Below are 11,364 nucleotides of genomic sequence, written 5' to 3'. Positions count from 1 at the left end.
TGTGGAGGTCCACTATGTATGGTAGACCTCTGTCATCATGGATTAAATTATTATAACAAAGAAAGGAATGTGGGAACTAAACTGTAGAGTTGACTAAGAGCTGTGGATATTCCCTGACAGAACAGCTGGGATTCAGCTTTGGGTGGGATACTGCCAGTGAACAGACTCCAGTATCCTGCTACCCCCTAGCCCACCTTGGGTCTCCTTGTTCATCTCATCTAAAGTGTCCTATAAGATGGCTAATGGGGAGAAAATTCAGGAACAGAGGGAATGTCAGAGGTGCTCACCAGCATGTAAGAGGGTTCTTCTCCATCCTGCAATGGGACAGACAGAGAGGTGAGATTCATGAGACAATGGCCAACCAAGCAGAAGACAAATTGTGCCTTGAGCAGCTCAGGAAAAGCTAAACTTACACAATTCCTCTTGACATTGCTCTGAAACAATAAACAGAAACACACGAACGTCCTCAATAGAAGAACTAAGAGAATTTGCTCTTGTATTAAATGATAAAGGACTGGACTTTTCTATGAACACCACCACCTCCCTTCCCTCTACCTATGGAATTGCCAAGATTCCAGAAATGATATATGATCAGGTAGCTGGAGATCATCAGTACTGATTTACATTTGCTTTAGTTCAACAATACTGTGCTCCATGTACTAGGCGAATGGATGCTACACTTGCAGAATGGAAGCAAGCTCTGTGGATTAATTCCTAGGACGTGAGAGTGTGAGTACCAAGCCCTTATTGGTGCTTCTATTCATGTTCTTTCTCTGTTTGCCAGGCTTCTAGCTGTCAGAGCTGTATCTTTTGTGTGACAGTGAACTGTGCTTTGACAGTGACATGAACTTACTCTTTTGACACGAGGGTAAACCAAATTTTTTACATTTTATCTAATGTTCTTTCTCTTTTTCACACCTTCTTTCCACATTTCTTTACATGCAAGTTCCTTTCTTTTCATTTTCAACCTCTTTTTCCCCTGAGGGAATCTCTTTTCCCTGTGGAGTTTCTTTATAAGACAGTGCTCCCAGCGATGAAGAGGAGCAGAGCAGACATGATGACAGCCAGGACCACCATCCAGGGAGATGTACTGGTAATAAAGGATTCTGAAAAGGGAGCCAGAAGAGTCCCATTTACTGAGAAAAAGGAGACCTGGGATGAGAGCTCCCCTCAGGACTCATATCTAAGGAGCTCCCCCAGGTCCCTGCTTTGTTGGCTTCTCTCTCGGAAACCCCAGATAGAGAAAGGGTCACCCCACAGTGATTGCCAGGGCTGGGGACCCAGGAGACAAAAAGCAGGAACACTTGGAGTCACCATGAGAAGGACCAAGGTGAATAAAAGCTAACTATCCATGCTAGATCAACATTGCCATCATCCTGGGACAAGCCACCACCCCTTCTTGCCTGGAATATTGCAATGTCCTCCTCCTGCTTCTGTTCACACCCTCTGCAGTTTATCCACAGCACAGCAGCCTAAGTAAGACCATGTTATTTCTTTGCTGAAAACCCTGCTATATCTCCTATCTCACTCAGACTAAAAGCCTAGGTCCTTTTGTGCCCTACATTGCCCCATATGATCTGGACATATTGCCTCTCTGAATTCATGTCCTTCAAATCTCCCTGCACTCAATCCTTTCCAGCCACACCTGCCTTTTGGGCAGTTCCTTGAAACTGCAAGACACACTTCTACCTCAGGCCCTTTGCATATGTTGTTCCTGCTACCTGTCCTACTCAGTCCTCAAATATCTGCATGGCTCCTGCGTCACTTGCCCAACAGCAATCTTTTCCGTGAAGCCTTCTCTGACTATCCTATTCATAATTACAACTCCCCCAGAGCACTCCCTATCCTCTCCTGGATTAATATTTTTCTACAGTACTTATCACCATCTGATACAATCCACAGTTTAATTAATGACTTCACTCTTTGTTTTAATTACTTCATTTATTGTCCACTACTGCTCCAGAATGTGAGCCCCACGAGGGCAGGTTCCTTTGTATATTTTGTTCTGTGAATTATCTTTGGTTTCTAAAAGAGTGCCTTGCACATACATGATGCTTGTTAAGTATCTGTGGAATGAATTTATGAATGTCTGTAGATAGAGAATCTCCCTGCTTTGTCCCTTGGGGAATCTCATGGGCAGGAAGGGAGTCTTCAGCACTCAACACCTCTGGGTATAGATAGACACCCACTCAGACCACTGTCCTTTTTTAAAGATTATTCAAAATATTTAAAAATTGCTGCAGGATAAGGACCATGACGGGGAAAAAACATCAGATTTATCTTCAGAGAAGAGGGTCCTACCTATGTGTTTTCAGACTGTTTGATTTTCCCCTTGTGACAAGGGAATAGACCTCAACTCAGCTGCATCTTCCAGCCTTTCACCCTTTCACCCCATGTCCCTACTTCCCTATCCCCACTCCAGCCTCCAGTTTATCTGCTGAGGATCCAACCTCCAGACCATGAGCCTCCAGAGGGCAGGGAACTAACCTGGAAAGAACCTCACAGTTTCCTTCTCCTGGCCAAGCAGGGTGTTCTTGATGGAGCAGGACGTGTTCCTCACAGAGTGGTCCCTGATGCTCACTGCCATGGTGACCACGAAGAGGCTGTCTTTGTCCACAGGGTAAGCCTCCTCCTGGGCAGGCATGATCTCACCATAGGGGTCCCTCCAAACCACTTGCGGCTCAGGGTACCACCCTACAGGTGTGCACTCCAGCCAGAGGCCCCCATCCTCACGGATCTCCATTTCAATGAGGGTCTTAGAGCCCAGGCCTGAGGAGAGAGACCAGGGCTTAGACAAAAAGGCAATGTTGTCTTAGCCAGAGTGTCTTAGACGATCAGCTCTTCATGGTGAGAGCCAAGAGAAGATGGTGGAGAGGAAGGGTCCAGTGTCCAGAGAAACTGATTATGCATATTCCATGCATTCCTGCAGTACCTCTTCTGTGAAAGAAGAAAAGAAGGAATGAAAGGAGGGACAGAGGAAAGGAAAGAAGAAGAGAAAGAAGGGGCTGGCCCCATGTCTGAGAGGTTTAGTTTGAGTGTGCCACTTCAGCAGCCCAGGGTTTCACCAGTTCGGATCGTGGGAGGGGACATGGCACCGCTCATCAAGCCATACTGAGGTGGCATCCCACATAGCACAACCAGAAGGACTACAACTGAAATATACAACTATGTACTACAGGGCTTTGGGGAGGAGAAGAAGAAGAAAGAAGATTAACATCAGATGTTAGTTCAGGTGCCAATCTTTAAAAAAACAGTCAGGCACACAGAAATTTAAAAAAAAAAAAAAAAAGAAGAAGAAGAAAACCTTGACATTAGAGAACACAAGGCGACCAATATGCCAAATAGGTTGTGAGATCTCTTGGGGCTGGCCCCGTGGCCCAGTGGTTAAGTTCGCGCACTCCGCTGCGGCAGCCCAGGGTTTCACTGCTTTGGATCCTGGGTGCGGACATGGCACTACTCATCAAGCCAAGCTGCGGTGGCATCCCACATGCCACAACTAGAAGGACCAACAACTAAAAAAATATACAACTATGTACTGGGGGGATTTGGGCAGAAAAAGCAGAAAGAACACAAAAAGGATTGGCAACAGTTGTTAGCTCAGGTGCCAATGTTTAAAAAAAAATTGTGAGATCTCTAAGGAGAATGGATTACATTACATTTTCTTTTCTGCTCAACTTACTGACTCCATCACAATACCAAGCATCTGCCTCCTAATAAATGTTTGTTGATTGATTTATTCAGCTAGAGATTTTACTGTCATCACTGCTGTGTGAGCGTGTCCACTCTGACCTCAAATGAGCAGGTTCAGGATTTCACTTTCCACCTGGGGAGGACTTCTCAGCAGCTGTGGCTTCTCGAAGCTCTAGGTTAATATGATAAGGACAGAACCCTGCCAGGCTGTCAGAATCTTAAGAAACTTTTTGTCCTCAAGACACTGTCCCTTCTCTCCCGGTTTAGGGCTTCACATCACCACAGCTACCCAATAATCCTAGGGAGCTGTTGGCTTTTAGGAGAATGGACTGAGCTAGTGTGCAAAGTCAACCCTTACCCCAATTCAGAGACGTTTTCTTCCCAGGGGCTCAGTCAGCTAGGTGATTTTCTTATGATCCCTTGACTACAGCCACCTATTAGAAAGATCTGGATGCTCCTGGTGTTACAGCTCTTAGCTAATGCCAGCCCTGATATCCATTCTCCTACACTGAATGCAGCATATATGGAGTTAAAACCAAAAGCACACATCCCCACTCTCTGCTTCTTTAGTTACACTCATATGTAAATATCTGTTTCTTTAACCTTTGACTCCCTGAGCTTTACAACCATAAAGAAGCCACAAATTGTTAAAGCCCAGGTGGCTGGGCACTGGGCTCACACTAAAGTTGTAACAAATCATAGGTCCTTGAAGTTCATTATAAGGAAAACTGATGTCCAGAGAATATCAGAAAGCTGAAGGTTCCCAGGCCCAACTCCTTGGCTTCCTGGTGCCAGACAGCCAAGGACACCCCCCCTGCAAACTTCCTTATCTTCTCCCTCCCTTCATTCCTTGCAAACCTGTAAAACTCTTCACCCACTTCTTAATGGAGAGGTAGCAATTCTTAAGGCACTAGCTATTGCTTTGCTCCCTCTGCATGGCAAAGAAAGTAAAGCTATTTTTTTCCTTTTTACCCAAGACTCTGTTCTCATTATTTAGATTGGCACCAGGTTCAGAGACTGAAATTTTGGTTACACTGGGATCCTCAAGATAACAATATCATCTCCTCATGTCAGCTGAACATCATCAAAAGTCCTAAGAATTCAGACTCTGCTTAATTTATTCTGTCTTTAAAAGAGTCTTCCATAAAAGAGATACTGGGTGTGAGAGAGCTGCAAATGCATGATCCTGGGAGACATCTGCCCCTTTTGCCATCTGTCCAGCCATCATCCAAGCTGCTTTTAAGTAATTCCTTTGTTAAGCCCATCCAAGAAATTTTAACAAAGACAAAATTAAAGCAATCATTTAAGACTTAGTGCTTCCTGATCATTTTGATTTTTGCCAAGAGGAAAAAAAAAAAACAACAAACGTTGCATATTGAGGGCTCACACAGAAACTTGGAAGTGGGATAAGTCTCAAAATAATGAGGCAAGTTGGAAAGAAATTCTATAAAATGTTCCATGGGGTTCAATAAGGTCAAGTATGAGACAATAGACTTAAACAAAAAACTAGCCAGCCAATTAATCAAAGAAAAAGCAACAAATAAATAAACAAACTAACAATTCTACAGTAGCTCAATTCAGAATGGGGCAGGTCAGGCCAGGGTCTTATTTACAGTGAAAGAGTGGAGGGTTCCTGCCACATACACACCACACTGTCAGCTCTGCAGTGTTGCTGTGAACAGAGTCAGGACGCCATGTTGAGAAACACTCCTTTCATGATACTTTATGTTAATTAGATACAAAGTTGCCCTTCTGAGTAACAAAGACAGGGTCTCCTACCAGCTATGATCTGAGACCCCCTGGGAAGTTCACACTGTCCCCAAACCTCACTTCCTCTGGTCTGACGGACTGAAATGTCATTGATTTCTCTGTGTGTTCAAGGCTTTTTCAGTCTTCAGATGTTTCTTTTAAAGTGTAATACACTGACTCCGGGAGTGAGGTCATACCCTAAAGTCATTATTCATAAACTAGAAATCCCAGGTTAAATGCCACTTCTATTTTGAAGATCTGGCAAATTCCTGCTGGCTGAATTCTCACTCTTTTTCTCTGAGGAGCGAACAGGCTTAGTACTTAACCATGCTTTCATGAAATCACCTGTTTTCACGTGAATCATTCTCACTACAGTTAGTAATTGGGGAAAAGAAAAAGAGGCAAAATTAATATTTATCTAAAAATGAGATGTACGTATGTTGTCTGCTGGGTAGTCTTTGTTTATTCCAGTTGTCCTGGTGTAAATATTGACAATGCCTGTACTCACTCTCCCAAGTGTACAGTTTGAGTGATCAAGTACATGATTTCCTATCAAGAAGCCATGTGTTAGGCACCATGCTGGCTGGGATTTCTCATTGGATCCTCTCAGTCAACCCCGGAGGTGCATGGCTCACTCCATCACTTCATTCTGGTTTTGCTCAATTGCCATCTTTTCAATGAAGCTTTCTGTTTATAGTTACATTACTTCCATGCCCCCAGCACTATCAACGACTTCCTGCTTTCTTTTGGCTACAGGACTCGTCACCATCTGATATAAAATACAGTTCAATTAATTACTTCATTCATTGCTGTCTGTACCCTCAAGAATGAAAGCCCCAGGAGGGCAGGGATCTTTCCATATTTTGTTCTCTGACTTATCCTTGGTTTCTAGAATATTGGCTTGAACACAGGAGATGCTTGTTAAATATTTGTGAAATGAGTTTACGAATGTCTGTGATGAGAGGGAGCCCAAGGATAAGTTTTGCCTGCTCTGCAATTGTGATTCCAGCAATTCATTTTTTTCACTCATTCATTTCATGACTCTTTATTAAGTACCTACCAAGGCTCAGGCAATTTGCTAGATGCTAGAGACACAGTGGTGAATAACTGCTGGTGTGAGTCAGGTCCTGACCATTTCTGGTGGGATTTGGACTATGAAGCTTTAAAAGAATGTCCGGTAACAAAAGTCTGAAATGGTGCTCTTTAGAGCTGTCCACCAACATTCTCAGTTCCCCTGGGCACACAGTTAGGACTGCACTTCCCCTCTCCTGTACCGTGAGGGACAACTTTGTGACTTACTTGTGCCAATCAAATGTGAGTATAAATAGTGTGAGCACCTTACAGGAGGAACTTTAGGAGCCAGTGAGTGATTTGCGGGCTCTTTCCCTCTGTGAAGGTGACTGCACAACTCCAGAGCTCTGAGGGAGGTCTGTGTGAAGTAGAGCCCACCAGACTCATGAGGGAGATATTTCATGTGTTAGAAATAGATCTTTGCTATGTTAACCTACTCGGATTTGAGGGCTGCTTATTACAGAGCATAACCTAGCCTATCCTGACTAATGCACACCTCAAAGATGATTTAAAACACGGACTGATCAGAAGCTCATGGGGAAAGGTTAAATAAACAGACCTCACATGTAGATTAGAGATAGCTCAGGGATGATGACCACTTACAGCTCAAGGAGCAGATTCATATCTTAATTCAATTAACACTTGTGGAACAACTATTATGCCCCAGGTTCTATTTTAAAGATATGGATACAGCAGAAGCAAAATGGAAAACAATCCTTATGGAAGTGGCATTCCAGTGGAAGAGACATAATAATCAGGATAAAGGAGTAAAATGCATCCTATAAGGACGTTATTTGCTAAGGAGAAAAGTAGAGTGGGATGGTGCTTGATTCTCACAGTCATGGAAAAAACTGACTAGAAAGAAGAAATGGATTGAAATCTATGTGAAAACTTCACTTCGGAGTTGATGAAAATTTTAAGGAACATCATATACTATGGTGAGAGTTTATATTGGTAGAAACTCTTTGGAGAACAAATTTTGAGTGTCTATTAAGGATGAAAATAAATATTTCTCATTGTACAGCATTTCTACTCCTAGGAACATGTTTCAGTTGGGAATTTTGAGAAGGGGCATGTTATGGGCTGCATTGTGTCCCCCCAAATTCCTATGTTGAAGCCCTACCCTCCAGTACTGCAGAAGGTGACTGTGTTTGGAGATAGAGCCTTTAAGGAGGTAATTAAGCTAAAATTTGGCTACGAGGGTGCGCCTTAATCCAATCTGATGGGTGTCCTTATAAGAGGAGAATATTAGGACACACAGAGAGACACCAGGAATGTGTACACATGGAGGAAAGCCTATGTGAGGACACAGAGGGAGGACAATGTGAGGACACAGGGACAAGGTGGCCATCTGCGAGCTCGGAGAGAGGCTACAGGAGAAACCAAACCTGCTGACAGCTTGATCTTGGTCTTCTAGCCACCAGAACTGTGAGATAATAAATTTCTGTTGTTTAAGACACCCAGTCTGTGGTACTTTGTTAGGGCAGCCCAAGCACACTAACATGGATCAGGAATAGGCAGTATTTTATGTGTTGATATGAGAAATGATTATATGGATTATAGTTCATAATAATTCAGTAATCTCTACGTTAGTGTTTTATGAGTTATTTCATATGTGTATTATATAGCACAATGAAAATATCTAATTTTAAAGCGTATTACTAAGGAAGACTGTCAGAGATCTCTAAGAAGTAAACATAAGAATAATCTGTAGGGATCTAACCTTTTCCCCTGTTCAAGGCTACTACTGATTTCTGTGTGCTTCTCAAGAGGTGATGCTCACAACTTAGCAGGGCAAACCCACTCATTTGACCCTTGGGCAGCAGAAAGCCACCCTCCCTGTGTAAAGGGGGCTCTAGGCAAATATCTGCTGGTCTGCCATGAGCCTGAGGTTAAGAGAGAATGTTTCTCCAAGAATCACACAGTGAAAAAACAAGGGAACAAAATTAAATGACATACCTGCCATGAAAAGGCACATGGTGGCCTCATTGTAGGATTTGCCTTCTCGGAAATAACAACGGCAGATGCCATTTTCATTGGCTGTAACATTGTGAGTGATCAGCGCCATGCTCCCCTTGCTGATCTCTCCTTGACAAAGGTTATTCTTCCTCAGTCCTGCTCCATGTGCTCCTGTGTCCGCTCTCTCCCGCCCTTATACACAAGCACTGCAGGGGAGAACTGAGACTTGAACCACCACACCTCCATGTCCTCAGCACTTTTCTCAGGTGAAAGGTGGTGGCGTAACATGCTGTTTCCTCCCACCATGGCCAGGATTGGATCAGCTGGCCCCATGACAGTAAAGTGGTCTGTTCAACAAAGGGGTAGAATCAGACAGGGGCCTCATCCATCAAATATCTAAGGCAGGAAAGAAAGTGCATATTCTGGGTCACAGACAGATTCTTTCCCTGTTTCTAATATCTTCTTTCTCTATTTATAATATATTCTTTCAGACACATTCTTTCTAAGGCCACAGGGGCTTCTTGGGCTGAGGATTCTGGGGGCCAGTAGCTGTGGCTGGTCAGCAGCAATAGGTAACTAGTAAGAGTATCTATTGAGGCTGCTAATGCTTCCTGAATAAAACACTGAGAAGCAGACACTGAGCGCCCCCGCTGACCCTGTGCTCACAGAGGTTTCCTTTCATTCCTCAGTCTAGTCCAGTGCCTGGATTGGAGGATAAACTTGAGCTGTCCAATATGGTAGCCACTAGCTGGTCCCAATTAAAATGTGCTGTAAATATAAAATACACACACACATTTTGAAAATTTAGATTAAAAATATTAAATATCTCAGTGTTAAAATTTTACATTAATTAAAACTTAAATAATAATACTTAGGTTATTTGTGGTTAAACAAAATACCTTATGAAAGATTATTTCAACTATCTCTTATTTACTTTTTTAAATGTAACTACTAAAAAATTTAAAATTGTGTATGCAGCTGGCCTTTGTGGCTCTCATTGTATTTCCATGAGATGCACTGGTATAAAATCAATGAGCATGTGCTGAAGGACAGGATGAGTGAACACAGCTGCAGCACTTCTTCAGACTGCAGTGTTTCGCAGACTCAAGTGTTGATTTTCCTTTATGAGAAGCTCATAGGAGCTGGAAGCATGGAGCCTACCTGAGACCAGTGCAAACAGGCTGAGGAGGTGGAGGAAAAGAAAGGAGCCTCGCAGGGAGAAATGCAGGGAAGCAGCTGGCTCCGTCAGCACCAAAGAGGAGTCACCCAGGAGGGGCAGGGACCAGAGACCTAGGGACACAGACATGGAGGAATCAGACAAGGAGACGTGATACTACTTCTGATCTAGGTCAAAGTCTCCTTTAACCCGTGTTGGTATCGTCAGCACCGCAACTTCTGTCTTGGGCAGCCTCCTTCCTCTCCTGGTTCAGGTGTCTCAGGGTAGATTGATTCCTGAAACAGTCCATGGAATAAGCCAACAATGCAAGGATCAGGGAGACAGTTTTCCACACTCTGTGGCTCATTTCTCTGACTGGAGTGGACTTTCTTAAGTTGTCACTTCATGTTCTTCCATACCCTTCCTCTCTTCCCATCCTCCTCCCTAGGAATCAGGCTATGTGACCCGATATAAAGCCAGTCATGGAGAGTCTCTCCACCAGGAAGCTTCCTGTCTCCTGGGAACTCCAGTTTTCTCCGCATCATGTTTCCTTCCTCTACTAATTGCCCCACCAGCACCCCATAGCTGTAGCTCTGCCCCTCCATTTTGTACCTTCTAGAATTAACTTCTGTGTTTTCTTTTGTCCTCTGACATTCAAATAATGATTTTCCGCTTATCCCTCTTCTCTCTAACCTGTTCGTGTATGCAGTCACAACCCGAGAACAAACTGTGTGGAAAGCAGAGAAAAAAATTGCTTATCCTCCTGTTACTCACCATGTGTGGGACTGTAGGACCTGAGACCTGGTCCACTCTGTGACCTCAAAGCCCCAAGATTTCCTATGAATGATTTAGATTCCAGAGTTGGCCGGCTGTCAGTCGGCCAGGCAATGGTATCCTTGAGATTTCATTCTTACCAGTTATTAGGTAGAATAAATAGAAACCTTTAAGATTTCAAATTGCACAGCTGAGAGTAGTCTTTTTAGATGATCTGGGTTTTTATTTCCTTTTTCTGTATTCAGAGCAAGATACTTTTCAATTTTTTGCAAAGTTTGAGATTCTCTGCAGATTGTGGGTTTGCTGCTAATCAGGAGGAGGGCTCTCTGTTTGTAGAAATGTATATGCAGTAGAGAATGGCCCTGGGGAGTGGGTGTTGATGAAGTAAACATAAGCAACCCTCTTTCCAATGCCAGAGGAATCTTGTTCAAATTATTTGACTTCTGGGGGCAGTGGAGAGATAAAGGGGAACACAGGGAGGAAACGGAGGGACAGAGAATGAAGCAAGACAGCAGCTATGGTAATAGACTGTACACATTGTCATTTGTTCAAAAACTATCGAGGGAGAGATGCTGAGGATACCGAGAGTCAAAAACCCATTTTTCTCAGGGAGGTGCCATTCTAGTGGGGCAGGAAGATGGCAGCAAAGAAAAGCTTTCTAGTGGGCTTTATAGTCTGTCAGTGGATGGACTGGTTGAGTCCAGCATCCCCCTACACCCACACAATGCTCCCCTCCCATGCTCTACAGACCCCTATCAGGCCATTGTATAGATTTATTCTAGAATAATCTTCCTGAGACACACTTCTTTACATTTCTTTCAAGAGCCTAAATACTTACCCTGGATGCCTGCCACTCCTTTCTGTTTCAGTTCAAAACTGTGCAATTAAAACACTAGCAATGTGTGTTAATCCACAGTTTCCTCAGAGGACTGAATTGCTCTTGGGAAGAGACAGAAGAGAGGGCT

General features: G+C 43.5%; 1 pseudogene; it reads right to left on the bottom strand.

The window, feature by feature from the left end:
• Nucleotides 1-858: 858 nt before the first annotated feature.
• Nucleotides 859-9,794, bottom strand: LOC103562020 (butyrophilin subfamily 2 member A2-like; annotated as a pseudogene).
• Between the last annotated feature and the right edge of the window lie 1,570 nt (nucleotides 9,795-11,364).

This window comes from Equus przewalskii, chromosome 19 (genome assembly GCF_037783145.1).
Source record: "Equus przewalskii isolate Varuska chromosome 19, EquPr2, whole genome shotgun sequence".
Lineage (NCBI taxonomy): Eukaryota > Metazoa > Chordata > Mammalia > Perissodactyla > Equidae > Equus > Equus przewalskii.
This window is presented reverse-complemented; position numbering and strand designations above follow the sequence as displayed.